This window comes from Apteryx mantelli, chromosome 2 (assembly GCF_036417845.1).
Source record: "Apteryx mantelli isolate bAptMan1 chromosome 2, bAptMan1.hap1, whole genome shotgun sequence".
In the NCBI taxonomy this organism is placed as follows: Eukaryota; Metazoa; Chordata; class Aves; order Apterygiformes; family Apterygidae; genus Apteryx; species Apteryx mantelli.
The window spans coordinates 29,085,088-29,100,729 of record NC_089979.1 but is presented as its reverse complement, the minus strand read 5'-3'; the positions used below and the strand labels follow the sequence as shown (position 1 = coordinate 29,100,729).

Here is a 15,642-nt window from a genome sequence, read left to right as displayed (position 1 = left end):
GGAGAAAGAGAGGACAAAAGCTTGTCGCCACACAGGCAGATCTGGCAAAGCAAACATCAAGCTGTATTAAAGTGTGGGAATAATTGCAGATCAACTACATTATAAAATTAGAGAAGGGAGAGATGGCAGGTTATGAGACCCTCTGATGCAAGGATAGAAACAGATAGCATTTTTGGAACAGTGAGAGATTAGTCACACAAAGGGTGAGGAGTGGAAAAAATTGTAACAGACCGGAGAAGAATGTTTTCCACAGTCTAACAAAATTCAGTTGCGAAGTCAGCCTTTAGAAGATACAGTTCTATATTCTGTGTGTTTCTCTTGAGGATCAGCACTGAGAGACTGAAGGCGGCTTGGTTACTTTTTTGAAGATGGGGGAGTTTTCTTTCTGGTAACTCAGTATTTGTGAGACCTCATTTTGTTGCTTAAGGATTGTTTGACTTTACTTGGAGAGTTTCCATGAGAGTATTTGATTCAAGAAGAAAAAATCCAATTCTGGGATGCATGTGTAGGATTCATAATGTCAATGATTTTGTGTGGGGAGCTTTTACTGTTTGCAAAATATGAATTTGCTGCTTTGACAGTTAGCTGCCATTTAACTTACTGGTTTGAGGATATCTTGTTTTGTATGAGAAATCTGAGAGTTTGGAAGGTTGTCTTAAGGCTCAAGAGGGGTTATTGGGATAGTTTCATTTGGGATTCATTTTGAATACAGTTATAATTGTTGGATCTTTTTTCTATATATACCTGTGTTTATTGGTATATCACAACTTGGGCTGGCAAGGAACTAACGGCTTTTCTGCTTTCTAAGTTTTCATATCAATTCCTTGTTGAAAGATTAATCTATTTCTCTGGAGGAATGTTATTGCTTGAGGAACATATACTTCTTGTGAAACTAAAGGGTATTCTCCTCAGAGCAGCTGCATGATGTCTGAGCCTCTAGCTGAGATAAGCTAATCATGGCTAGCTTAGGGATTGGCTATTTAGTGTGTTTGAGATGATTGCTGTTTTTGTGACAGTACCTGAAGTGGTTTATATATTTCTAGGTTGCTGTTCCTTGTTGATTGTTGTGTCCAGGAAACTGATGTTGTGCAGGCACTAAAGCACTTTCTTGATTGAGAGATAGTGATTACTGAATTTGTGGTGGGTGGTGGGGATCAATCAAGTTTTTAGGTAATACCTTCATCATTCAGATGGTGTGTCTTAGCTGTGCTCTTAGCCTATCAAATCTACTATCTTGAAAATCATCACAAATGCTAGTCTACAATGAATGCTATCTATAGGTACAGATGCTCCTCAAATATTGCAAGAGGAGTTCTGGGCATTACATTTCTACAAATGATTCTCTGTGTAAATAGAGATGAGCTGCTCATGGGGATGCTTTTGTCCATGAGAAGTCCTAGAAAGGGCTGACTTCACTGTGTGCAGAATCCTGGGCATAGCACATGGGGAAGCAACAGGGTGCTGCACCATGTGCACAGTGAGTCCTGCCCTCTTTAAGCTATAGCCTTATACATTAATATATACATTATACCTAGGTTAATCCATATCAATAAATAAAACGTGATGCCTGATTTTATTTTCAGAAGCACATGGTAGTAATGAGCATATCTGTCTTTTAAGGCTCAAGACAGACAATAACTCCATGACACAAGTAAGCTGTATAGTTATTTTTTAGGTACATGCTTCTAGTGAACTATGTTGAATGGATGCCTAAAACTTAGTCTGCTGTTGCTTTTCAAAGCAGTCTTTGGAATACGGATTTCCATTTTCTATTAAAAATCTCAGCCTAATGTCTTAGCGAAACTGAAGATTTACAAATCTGCTACTGAAATGGTTAAGTTTCATAGTGAAGGACAGGTACTGAGAATAATGAATATTAATTAATTCAATCTAGAAAAAAGTTTGCTTTTCTGTAAGTATTATGCTAGTCCTGGGAATGTTTGACTCTGTATTAAGCTATTTCCATAGCAATGGAAAGTTAAGCAAATTATGTTTTGATAACATCCTTGATTTTTTTTTCCATTTCCTTTATGCAAAGCAGAAATGGAATATATTTGTAAGAGAGAGAAATTGTCGCTATTTTTATGAAGCCAGAAAACAAACTTAATGCCAGCAATACCAGATTTTCTATTTATTACATATGCAAACACTATGCAGAGTTTTTGCTGATGCAAAGTGAAGCAAAAATGCTACAGAAAAATAATCATGAATGGAAAAAATTTCAATGTATAAAAATTTAACTGTAATGGAATTTAACTTTGGCAGCAAGCATAATCCATCAGTGAAATTACTTTTGATGTGTGAACATCTGTCTATATCTGCAAAGACTTCATAGAAAAACAGCCTTTTGCATTTTTTCTAAACTGATACATTAATTAATACACCATGGTCTTCCAGGGTTTCATAGCAGAGCCATTAAAGGAGTTCGGCTATGGATCTATATGTATGAGTTTGAACTATAGTCTGGGATCATATTGAAGCCTGGGTTGAACAGGTGTGACTCATCAGGTTAATAAACAAAAGGTGGCTAAATGTGAGACTTGTCATATCACTCTGTTATGTATTTTTGGTTGTAGAAGCTAGGGGGCTTTAGCCACGCTGGCCCTGTGAACCATTTTGGTTTCAGCTGTACCTTAAACTGTCTCAAGGGTTTCTGCCCTGTTTTGTCTGCTCACATTGCTGTTCATCAGCAGGTCTGCACCCAAGTATTACAGTAAATGTCCAGGATATAATGATTCTATATCACCTTTGTCACTGTGCTCCCAGGGGGCTAGGTCTGGACTCATTGGGAATTGTTGGCATTTTGCAATAGGATATGAGCCCATTTTCTTGATAAGTGATAATCTGCTGTGTATTTTCAAGCTGTTAAATAATTTTGGCATCAGTTCACACATTTTCAGTGTTTAATCCTATCTAACGCATTATACAAAAATACATTCTTCCAGCTCCAGCAGACTGCCTGCATGAAACCACCAAACTTTCCAGTTCCATAATTGGATTTCTCTCCTACCTGAATTAAATGATTTAGCTTATTTCTGGAGCAGATCCTTGTTCTCAGGCCAGGAAGTGAGGTCTAGTCACAATTTCCACTTAAACAAAACCTGTATAATGCCCTGAATGAATTCCTGGCACTCATATGCATTCTGTACATATGTGCAGGTGAATACTTGGTACAAGTGAAACAGCAAAATAAAGTGGACATAATGACACTATCTGCATAATGACTGGGAGAGTCATTATCTCCATGACAGTGTTATCTGTGTATCACTGAAAAACTGTATGTGTAAATAAAGATCCAATACTGGACCACCGAAATTGGAAAAATGCTACTAGAATATGAATCTCAGATACTAAAATATTATATCAGAATACAAAGCACTCTCCTGTTTTCTTTACAGTGATTGAAGGGGAAAATATTTGTTGATTTTGAAGCAAGCGTGAGAACAAATGTAGTTCTTGAGAGAAGCACGGAAATGGTATAGAGTGTTCATTCCAATAAATGTGCAGTAAATACACTAACAGAATTTAAGGACCAGTTTTCAAATGTATTCTGTGCTGAGAGACTCCCATTGTGCCACTTATGGTCTGGTTAATTAAACAGCTCAGTAGATAAGGTGCTAACCTCTTTTGAAAACATGGTTGCTGGTTTAATTTTTAATGACAGGTAAGCTTTTGAAAATCTGGGCCATATAATGAGATCCTTCTGCTCCTTAGATCTGGGTGCAATCCAAGACCTATAAAAGTTACTGAACTCAGTAATCTCTGGGTCAGGAGCATTCACTTTTAATTTCCAGCTGGGCTGATGTTATTCTGAAACTAGTAACAATGGAAACTTGTGGGGAAAAAAAGAAAAAAAAAGTCAATTATTTCCAATGTCCATTGGAAATATTTATTGAACAGAGCAATGGGATTTCCAAAGAAGAAGGACAGTATGGAAGGCCAAGAGTAATTTGGGGTGGGTTTTTTTGGAAAAGCGGAGGTGGGGTTTAAAGCATGGGGTCAGTAAGGCAACTGCACTTCATGAAAATTCTGAAGACTATAAATACTTGAGTTATATGAGAAATATGCTATCCTCATGCGCTTGTGATTATTTCTTCTATTGTATTTCAGTCATCTACAATTCTACAATGTAAAGCCAGCGGCAGTTTCTCTTGACTAATGTTAATTCCATACTGACTCACAGAAAGAGTTACGTTACATTACTGAATAAATTTTATTGAGCTCACGAGTTGACCCAGTGGCATCAAATGTACATTATCACACTCTGAGAAACAATGTAGAATAGTTGCAACCACAGACACCTTCCTGAGCATCTGTTACCTGGCAGCCTGGAGTGTTTCATGGTGTTTATAGATTTAAAGGCTGGAAGAGAAGCCTTCAGTCTGACATTCTGCATTACACATATGGCAAAATTACTGTAGCAGAAGGAATCACTTTTATGAAAATTACCTTAAAGAAATGTGGTTTGAATGATGAGTTTCTCAGGCATTTTATGAGGTCTTATATTAGCTATTCTATGGAACAAGTAATTACAGGCCTGGCTGATATATGCATAATCATTATTGTATCCTGTAACTAGTTAGCCTCTAAGGAAGATCTCAAAGGCTGCTCTCAGTTGTTTGTTCAACTTAACAGCTCCCATTGAAAAGCTGGCTCTGTAACTCCCTTTTGAAAGCTCACTATATGCAGCATTAGAACTGTAGCAACGTGGTTCCTAAAAGACTTAACTCTGTGTTTGGTTGTCGTATTGTTGGTTGTTGGGCTGTGCCTGGTCACTGTGACAGAAGACAGACTCTAAGCTACTGGGATTTTTGGAAATGTTATCTGTGTGATTTAAATGAAGGATAAGGCAAGTTACGTTGATGTGTGAAAAGCAAACTGCTTAGCATGGGAGAAAAGTTTATTTATATCTTGCATGGCTGCATTATGTGAGAATCCATGTTTTGCCAAATGTTGTATTTTGCTGAGCCTACTTTTCAAAGCTAAAATAAATTACTTATACACATGAGAAAAGCAGATTCCTGGCATTAGACATCAATTAATAAATATTTTAAAATAATCATTTTTCAATTCTGCTTATTTTTCCTGCTTCCTAGACTCCTCTTGAAAGTTAAATTTAAGACTACTTGGATGAAATTCCTTTTCCAGGACTATGCCAAAATTCTACTGAGATCACTCAATTATCTACTTAGACAACTTGCAGAAGTGCCTATGGTGCTCAGTAACTTTTTTTACTGTAGATTAATGATCTTAATTTAGAACAAGATAAAGCTCTTTTCAGCAAATCATTTGTTTGGAATAGAATATGAGCCTCCTGCCTCCAAGAGCAAAGGTCTCTTTTGGCTTTGGAAATACTTACCACTAAAGAGTCAGTAGAAATGAAGGGAGACCCATCTGTAAAACAAGGAAGCGCGTTCCAAGAAATACCACATTCTGGTCCCTGCCCTGAATTTACCGAAGAGGACTTTGAAACAGACGCTCTTATATGGCAGGTAAATGGGTGACATTAAGGGGAACAGATGGAAAGATAACTCTTGATTTACACCTTTCTTCTGCTTTTATTTATATTTCCATAGCAAATGATTTGGTTTTCACCAGGAGGAAAAAAAAGGTTCTTCTCAAGCTGGAACAATTTTTCTATAAATTAAACATTTAAACAATTCTTTCCAACCATTTTTTTTGGCTTGGCAGTCAAATAAAAAAAAATCTCCAGCCAATTCACATAGCTCAGCTAAAGATACATTTCAGATTTAAATGATCACACTTTTGGCTACTTCCCATAGAAATCTTTTATTAAATTTTCAAATGATATTTTGGAGGATTTTTATTCTTATGATTTGTTAATTTCAAACTAATTTATCTAAAACATGCGGCTGACTTCAATGTACTGTTGACTATGATATATGAGAAGTCATTCTACACAGACTAAATTTAATCAGAAGTGTGTTACCAATCTACTCCCGTATCTATTACTCTAAGTGTTTCTAGAGCAGGGAACGTGATTTCTCACAGACACTGGAGACTGCTGCTTAATTATTCATCCTGAAATTTAATTTCAAAGCCTGTAATCATTTAACTGTTTAAAATGGAATTTTTCACTGAAACAAGCCAAGAGGAACTAGAGCAATATTTAACACTCTTCATTTTAGATTCAGCTTAGCTTAAAAACTGGCTCATTTCACACACAGTCCCAGCAGGCCTCTGGAACAAGGCACCTATGAGATTGTTTATTTTGGTTTGGCTAGAGTGGGTGCTTATGAATGGAAATGTTGTTCCCTGAGATGCACTTTTTAATTATTATTATTATTATTTTATCAAGATGTCTCCTGTATGTGAGAGGAAGCTGTATCTTGTGTCTCTGCCACTAGCCCCAGCCTATCAGGGTTGCTGCAGTGCATGCTTTGCAATACCCCTGGTTTGTGTGGTCCTGCTTACAATGGAGCTAGTACACAAAACAAAAAGTCTGTGACTTGAACCTCATGCGTGTACAGAAAATGAGAAAACCCATTTCTTTATGCCGTCAGACAGTCTTCAGTCATTGCTACTTAGCATATTACAGCAAGTGGGCTCTATGTACCCAACATTTCTGCTTCAGCATAGTCAAAGAAGTAGGAGTTAAGGTAGTATGGGTTGTCTGTGTGCTTGAAATAGGCCAATACTTGGTGTCGCCATGAACTCACAGCAAATAGCTGTCCTTAGAAGCATCACTGTTGTCTCCTAAAATGGTTTACTGTGGGCCATAGTTCTTCGGCATAATTTCCTTATTTTTCTTTTCTAAATAAAAAAATAGCAATAAGATGTCATCAGTTAAATGTTTTAAAGAACATTCTCCAGATCTCTAAATTAGAAAGTTACATGTACTCCTTAATGTAGGTATCCTGAGAGAATAATCGGACACTCCAGTATGGCTCTCTTTTGGAGCCAGATGGAAGGCCACAGCTTAAATTAGGTATGTACAACTGTGCAGTATTTCCTAAACTGTGTGTGGAAAATACAACAAAATGATGAAAAGTAAAATGTGAAGTCTTTTTGATGCCGTCTCTGTGCATTTGTGCTGTCAAAGCAGGATAAATCTGTTAATTTAAATTAAAACAAATCCTTTGAGAACACATTTGTTGATATTGATATTTCTATTTCAGGTAATCATATCCTTTAACATAAATACTACTCTCAGTTTTAAGAAAAATAAATGGGAATAATTATTTTCATACTGTATGCTGAAGCTGTTATGCATAGACAGTAAGTTCTTTCGCTCTGATAAAGTAGTTTAAGAAAACAAGAATAAAAACAGACTTAAGAAACTTCTTACTATTTTTGCACACCTTAATTTAGTAGTTGATATTTATTACTTTATTTCATGTTGAATTTTTTAAATAAACCATAAAAGATTAACAGGAATAAATTATAATAAATGATAAGAAAAGATCAGCAGGAATAAATGATAAGAAAAAAAAAACCCTACATTATTACTTGTCCAGTTTATTTGTGAACAGACTGCTCTATCCCTTCTTGCTATTCATATGTACTATGCCAATTGTCTGTATTTCCAATGTCTATGAATTTCATGGATTAATAGATCAATTCAACCAAATAGACTCCTCCTGGGAGAAAACAGTGTATCCTGATTTAGAAGCTTATTTGAGAGAATTTGAAGATAACAACCCATCATCTTTTATTTGGAAAATGTAATAGTTAGCAGAGATAGCAGAATGATGTAACAATAGGTTGGTAAATTCTGACTGTGGTTTGGTTTAGGGGATTTGTCCAATTGTATTTGTGCAAGTACTTCCCTCTGGACACACACACACTTCTTACAGAATATTCCTTTTGATTCAGTTGTGTTTTGTATTACACAGATTTATCAATTATTTTCAGACTTATTTCATGCTAGAAACAGGTGAGAGGTTCTTAATTCCCAGAAAAAGATATGGTTTTGCACAGTTTTGGAAACATTCTGCATTTATATTTTTGGTAGTACCTATAATAGCTAAAACAATGTCAGAAAAACTTTAGTTGTCTGCAAATTTATAGTTCAGTCAAATCTCTTGCTATGAACACTTAAGTATTATGGAAGTCTTCTGAGTTTAACATATGCTTTTGAACAGATATAGGCATAATCGTATTGTGTACTTATATACAGTAGCATTGACACAGAATATTTTTAACATTATTTCATTTCACATGGCTCTTGATCACTTGTTTTCCTGAAGGCCTGGTATTAGATTTTCATTTCTGTATATCAAACTAAATCAAGAGTAACATCACTGAAATTCGTACAGCATCATCTTTGCAAAGCTATTAGAAAAAAAAGAATTTGACATCTAAGTTTTAATAGTCAGTTACACAGGGAACTGATTAATTTTGTATCTTTAATTTAAGTATGTGTCTTTAGTGGCCATCATGTGAGGGCGTATTATTTCTGAAAAAGAAACAATTGTCAGTAGGATTTCCACTGTGAATCTGCAAGACAGACATATAATGCAGGGCTATTTCACCACTGCTAAATGTATTTTATAAAATAATTAAATTAATAAGCCAAAGTCTCTCTCTTGTTATAAGTTTACTGAAAGAGTAGAATTACAACAACAGACTAGTCAGCTCTTCTGCTGGTGTAAACCAACAGCAAAGAGAAGAAATAAAAATTTATGCCCACTGAAATTTCCTCTACAAGCATTTTAACAAGTCCTAGGCAATCTGCTACACATTGGCTCAGAGTTGTGGGGGAGTCAGCTGAATTCTTAGATTTATATGCAGGACAGGCAAAATAACACCACTTTCAAGTGATCTCATCTGTAATGCCATAAATGATTACACCTTTTTTCCTATAGAAGAACATGTAAGAACTGAGACTTAAAAGAAGAACAACTTCTGTTCTCTTGGTTCATCAAGTAAACAACTTGATTTATTTTAATTCTTGAATGAAAGCTGTGCTAAAACATTTGCTGCTCTTTTTCTTCTGCAGATTCTCTCCTGAGATCAGTGTTCCTTAGCAATGCAAAGGGGCAATTTTGAAGTGAATCAGTAATATTCTGCTAGAGTGTAAATACCAGTAATTGGGGAATAAGACTTCAAGAAGTTTTCATTTAATTAATGGTAGTGAGGAACAGTTCCCTGAGTGTGGGCACCATGCTAGGAGATTGAAATTACATGAAAACAATGTTAGGTCAGCTTTTAAACAGTTCTGGTTTGAACTTAATTGGTTTCTTGGGATATTCTACACAGAGTTAATATTTGCTGTTAAATATTGTGTTAAATTCCCAATTTGGTAACTGGTTAGATAGCAAAGGGGCCAATATTGAAGAACTGGCAGAATGCAAAACACTGAAAAAAATGCTCACTTAATCTGACAAACAAAGTTAATTCAACAGTGATATTTATCATTTATAAATCAGGAATAAAGGAATATAAAGACAGCATATTTATTAGAGTGTATGTAAATACAGTACCCATCCACATGTTCACACATACACAATTGGTGTGTGAAACTCACTGCTGCAAAACAGAAGGAAAAGACTTTAATAAACTTTTTAAAGGAATAAAACAAAATTCAAAAATATTTATAAGATATTAATTCTCAACTATATTGATATCATAGTGACTGTAATATTAAAAAAAACCCACTCAACTATACAGAGTGTACCCTTAAGCCTTTGAATATAAATCAAAAATTACATTTCTAGAACAAGGAGTATACTTCTCCCTGCACACAGTATTCTAGAGGTTTCTAGAGGTATCTCTGAAATAGCTGACAATGACTGCTGTCAATGAGACTCACAAATTAAATAAATGTTTAGATCACTTGATGTTGCAATTTCTTCATTCCTAAAATATCTGTTTGTCAAATTAGCTACAGTTCTTCATTTTATCCTTTATATTAAATATGACAAGAGAGCAAATTACAGTGATGTATATAACCTTTTAATGATGCAGTCAGGTCATGTAGATTCCAGTATGCTCAGTCATCCAAACAGAGGTGTCTATACTGTGCTTTAAGCATGGATCTGCAATAGCACTTGAATTCATGCTTGGATAGTATCAGATTGCTTGGGCACAAGTCAATACTTAGGTACAAGGCAGGCTCAAGGGCCAGGACAAGCATGAGCCTCCATCACTGCTCAGCCCGAATCCAATGTCAGATACCCACTCTGCTGTCTGATAATGTCATGCAACTAACTTTGGGGAAACAAGTAATCCAGGCGCTCCATCTCAGAAAACCTGATGTCGTGTACCACAAGCAAAGGCTGCTGTTCAGAAACCTAGCAGGGTTAGCAAAGTGCGTTCACTGTATGTCACATACCAGAGAGACTAATGAACAGCTCTTGAGAGCTCCTGTGAAGAACAGAAAAATAACCAATACAACCTGTAAGTGGATTTACTAAAAAATTCATTGCAGTGAATGTCAGTAGTAAAGAAAATATACTATTCTAGAAAAAAAAAGATACAAAATGGATGATCATAAAAGACTGGCAATAAGAAAAGAATAAAAGTTAATTAACTTTTCATTTCTACTTCTTTCCTTCTCTCCCCAAATTCAACTGCAGAATGTTTGAGTATTATGTGCTATGTTTACACTATCTCTCGCTAAGTTTGAAGACAACCCCAGAAAATCAACATACGATGAATCTTTATAGATCAAGTTCCAGACCTCTCTGTTACTAGAGGCGTGCCAGTATTAGAACACCTCTGCCACCTTTTTGATAGAATAAATTCTTTCTCAGTAAGAAAAAAATTGTTGTAGTCAAGCTTCTCTTTGAATGAAGCCTCTTCTAAAAGTCTGTCAGGTATTGCAAGCCTTCAGTACAGACTAGAACACTCTCTGCTTCTCATTTGTTCTCATGTTTATAATCATATTTGAAGTGTTCTCATTGCTTCCAGTAGTTTAGTCTTTAACATAATTAGATGTAGTAGTTAGGTCATTTGATATTATGTAATGTAGCAGCTTTTCTTCAAGCTATATATCTATGCAGGCAAAACAAATTTAGATTTTATCCAAATAAGCAGAATTCCTGCAAGACAATTCAAGTTATAATCAATTTAGAGATATGCCACAGGCAAATTAATATTGTCCTTTGTTAAAGTCTTTTGGGGGTTAAGGATGCTTGACATAAACATTAGTAGTAATAAAAAGCACATATCCTGAGGTGTTAGATGCATACAGCAGGGCTGTTTCCATATACACCAGATTAGAGTCCATATAGTTGAGCAAAAATCCTCCTGATACATGTTTTCCAAGCCAATGGGCTGAAGATTTCTATTTGTCATTTTGGGGAGACTTTGCTATGATGGCAGTAGGAAAATACTGTGGTGAGGACAGTACAATAGGAACATCATATTAATAAGAAATATTACTGAAAACAGCACAATGCATTTGTCAGAGTATAGTCTTAATAGCTGCTGACAAGATCAGCATTTCTTACTCTAAGAAAAAGTTCAAGCTGATGTAAGAATTACTGGATTAAAAGATAGCTTCATTTTTGAGCTTTGGTTTTGCTGGATAAGAATCCTTTCTTCAGATATCTTCCCTAGACATATCAGAAGAAGAAAGTGGAGAAGCCTGTCAGATTTCAGCTTACTATTCTTGTATTAGGAGATAGGATACATCTATTTTACGTTAAAGTTCTTTTGCTGTTGACCTTCAGGCTCAACTCCGGCTTTAGCCTTTATGTCCAATGGCTATATAAGAGTCACACTGCTGGTGGCCAAGTTTGGACACAGGTTTTAATGAGTATGGCCCACTATCACTTGGAGGTCACTGTAGCAGGGTCACTGCCACAGTGGGCTACCATTTTTCTAATCACTGTCATTAATATTCTCCTTCAGATGTCCTTAAGTATGTGGATTTAATAGACTCTGGTGTAATTTGAGTTCTAACAGTCCAACCCTGCTATTTCATTGCTAATTGCATGGGTGCTTTTCTGTTTTGTTAGACTGCTCTATCTTAAAAAGTACTTTAATTTCAGGTCAACATTACTTGCAAAGAACTATCATAACATATTGTTACTAACTGTTCAAGTGTTAGGTTGATTTGTCTAATTGGAAATTGCCCACTGAGCGTTCAACACTGCTTGTCTTTAAAACTTTGTAAAGTAAATTTAGGGCTTGTGAAGTCTGACAGCTTCACAGCCCTTTTGACTACAGGACAGCAGGAGCACAAGTTTTTTCTCACTACTCAGTTAGTATGTCCCAAAATACTATTGAGTGAAAGGATAACTGAGGCTTTATCTACTTTTCTGCTCCTCTGCTTTTCTGGAGCACTGCTGTTGCTGATACATGAAGTGCTAAATAAAGACTACAAAAATTACCTAAGAATATCACACCTACACAACAAACTTACATCTGCTCTATTAAGAGAGTGTACCTTTTCCAATAGTTAGAAGTAAGGTGATATAAAAACAGAGCATACATACAAGTTAATTTCCTGCAATTAAGCACTCTCTGCGAGTAACTCTTCAGGTCAGTGTAATAACAGTAAGACTTCACACTCTTCCTACTATCCCAGTGAAATGTCATTACATAGTCACCAGGGTAGGAAGTCTCGTTCATGTGTTCCACAGTGAACCACAGGGATTAACTTGCTGCCACTTCCAAAACCTACAACATACTCCAAGGGAAGTCTTATTTGACCATATGTAATGAGGAACAAACAAAATTTGTGTATTTACAAATATCTAGAGCTATACAAGATACAGAAGAGGATGGGCATGATTTGTTTTCTATGACTTGAAAGTCATGATCCATGAAAGTCACAAAAAATGCCTGTGGGTTTTGTGTATGAAATACAGAAGAAAATCAATTTAGTTATAAAAATCCAGACTTTCTGTCAGTGCAAGATATCCTTTAATTTCCTCACAAGGAGTCACTGTTTTGAGAGAAAACAATTTCCAAAACTCAATTATTTTTACTGGTAGATTTAGTTAGATTTTTACTAGGTAGCTTTAGTTAAGTTTTTATTTAAAATTCAAGATTCCTACATAGAAAATTTCTTGATACTTACCTTGGAAATGCCACAAAACATGAATCCTTGTTATACAGTTTTTATCTTTCCTTTGAAGTTTTTTTTTTTTGCAAATATTGAATTTTTACATTTCCTTCAGTCCAGTCTTCTGCAGCTACTATAAATAATTCCTTAGCCTATAAATCACATTATCTATGCTTTGAACCAAAGTTAACATTTTTCTTACAGTTGTTTCTTGTGAAAAAGCTTCTGAAATAATTTTATCATTCCATTTGGTAGTTCCCTTCTGGACCTCTTCTACTTCATATATACAGTTTACCTAATTAGGGAATTAGAAAACTCAAAATAAGGAGATAAATGTGTGCTGGCATCCTTAAGAAGAACATCTTACTGAAGTAGAAAGAGAAACAGAAACTTCTTTTCTACTACCTACAGTACTACCTACCACTTGAACATTCCAGATATTAATTCTATTTGTCCTCCTGGCAAAAACTGGCCAATATCTTTAATTTATTTTTAATTTGATGCGGTTTGATTCTTAATTTGCCATCTCTTCCTGTCCTGTATACAAAAGCTAATATCTGCAGTCTTTATGTTGTATCTACATAGCAACCAGTGCAGTATAAAGAAGGAAGAATGGTGATTTGATTTGGTGTGATCTGTTATGGTCTGAGGGCCAGAAAATGTGTGTCTGTTTGATATAGGCACATGGTGCATGGCTAGGACCAGCAACTGGCGTGAGTGTCCATTCTGGTTGTGTGAAGCAGATTTCTGTACAGCTGTCCCAGATTGCCTTGCTTTTACTATCTGAATGCCAGCAGATGTTGTGAGCAAACTGCTGGAAGATCTTGTGGTTATATTGCAGATGAGATCCTCTAGACAGCACCCTTGAGTGCAGCTTCAACCTTGGTCCTATCAGAAAGGAAACTGCTTTGAGCGCATCAGTGCTATACTTGAGGGTGTATCATGTGGCTCCCCAAGTGCAGATGTAAACCAAATTTGTCCCCCAAAAGAACCTCTCCAGTACACTAAGTAACACCTTATGTTACCCACACCATACTAGGCACAGCCACGATCTGGTTAGATGGGCAGGGAGGGATTTCTTAAAGTAGATATAGACCTCTTTGTCCCTGCTTTTCTCCTTGTAAAAGTACCCCTGCCCCACATAAACAGCATGTGTCTCCCTCAGTTGCATTTTCCAGCGTCACAAATGCAGCAATTCTGAATTACTGGCTCGTGGAATAGAAGCATATGTTTCAGATCCAGAAGTTCTGGGCTTAGACTCTGTGAATAAATTGCTCAGAAGTGTTATTATTCAGAGAGGAGTAATAAAAAGTTAGAATAAAGTACTTTGAGGTCTACCAAAGGTAGGAACCATAGGTTTAATGTCACAGTCTGCATCTACTATTTCACTTAGCTCTGACTATGATTTCAATTCAGCTTATTTAATAATACATACTTTCAAAAAGGGAAAACTGCCATTGACTTTAAAGGGCCTTTGTATCAGACTGTATGCGAGGAACAGAATTTGAAAATGTAAGTGCTATTATCTCAGCTGAAATGCACTGTATTTCATAGATTAATATGGTGCCAATTCACAGCAGATTATATGCCTTCAGTCAGACCACATTTCTTGAAATGTTCTTATTCCTTAAAATTGCATATAAGACTTTCACTGCGCTAAGGTCAAACCGTCTTATTTCTAATATTTTAATATCCCTAGAGCTATTTTCGAATAATAAAAGTTTGCTTCCATTGCCCCTGTGGAATCATTTCTGAACTGTGAATCCTTACAAGTGTTCTCTGATTTCTGTTGCTATTCCTGCTCAGAAGTACTTCCTGAAATAATCCCTGACTTTCCAAGGACTCAGTTCAGAAGAAAATCTGACTACTCAATTTATGCACCAAATATAATCAAGCTAATTTAAGTACCAGAAGCAAGACAGACGTACAAACAGGGAAAATAAACCTGAGCAAAATCATTACATGGTTATACTGCTTACAAAACTAGCTTCGGTAAGGCTGTCTATGCTAGTTCTACATCATCGCATTGTAACCTCCATCCTGGACCATGAGTCCATGAAACCTGACAAGCTGAGAAGATTTCTGATAAGAATTTAGGAAGCCTCCAAGATTGCACCAGGCTGTTGCAGGTAGTAGTGCAGAATACTCCGTCACTGTTGCCAGCTACCAGAATTTGTAGCCTTTTCCATACAAAGGCAGTTTGTAATTTTTAATAGCTTATTAGTTATAAGGAGTATAGTTATTAGGAGTAAAGTAACATAAAGGTGGACAGTTTATGGAGCTATGCATGTGTGTTTTCCTGTATGCATATTTGTCTTACAAGCAGCTTCTCATTACAAGCTTTCAAGAAACTCAAAAATGGGTGTTTCTAAGAAGAAATAGTTAGTAGCCAAAATCTTCTATAAAACACTTTCTCTAAACTATATTTATGAAAGTTGAAGATTTTGAATTATTTATTGGGAAAATTTTTTGATAAGGAGGTACTGAATACTTTAAAAATAGATGCTTTTCATGCAGAAGAAAGACAGGTGGAAGACGGCTCACTTTATGACATAAATTATGGCTCTGATAGCACAACCCTCTTTGCAGATTTAGAATAAGTAACTTTGCATTCTTCTAAACTCAAGACACTAGAAACAAATCTTAGGAAATGTGTTTCCATT

At 35.8% G+C, this 15,642-nt stretch overlaps 1 long non-coding RNA gene across 2 annotated transcripts in view; it reads left to right on the top strand.

The window, feature by feature from the left end:
- Positions 1-310: 310 nt before the first annotated feature.
- The window catches only part of LOC106494415 (uncharacterized), a 40,135-nt gene continuing 24,803 nt past the window's right edge, over positions 311-15,642 (top strand). The window contains exons 1-2 of one of the 2 annotated variants that reach the window (XR_001294295.2): positions 5,409-5,492; positions 6,874-6,949. This is a non-coding gene — a long non-coding RNA (uncharacterized lncRNA). Of the gene's footprint in view, positions 389-5,408; positions 5,493-6,873; positions 6,950-15,642 lie in introns of those variants that run through there. The other variant, XR_001294294.2, reaches the window with a different exon arrangement.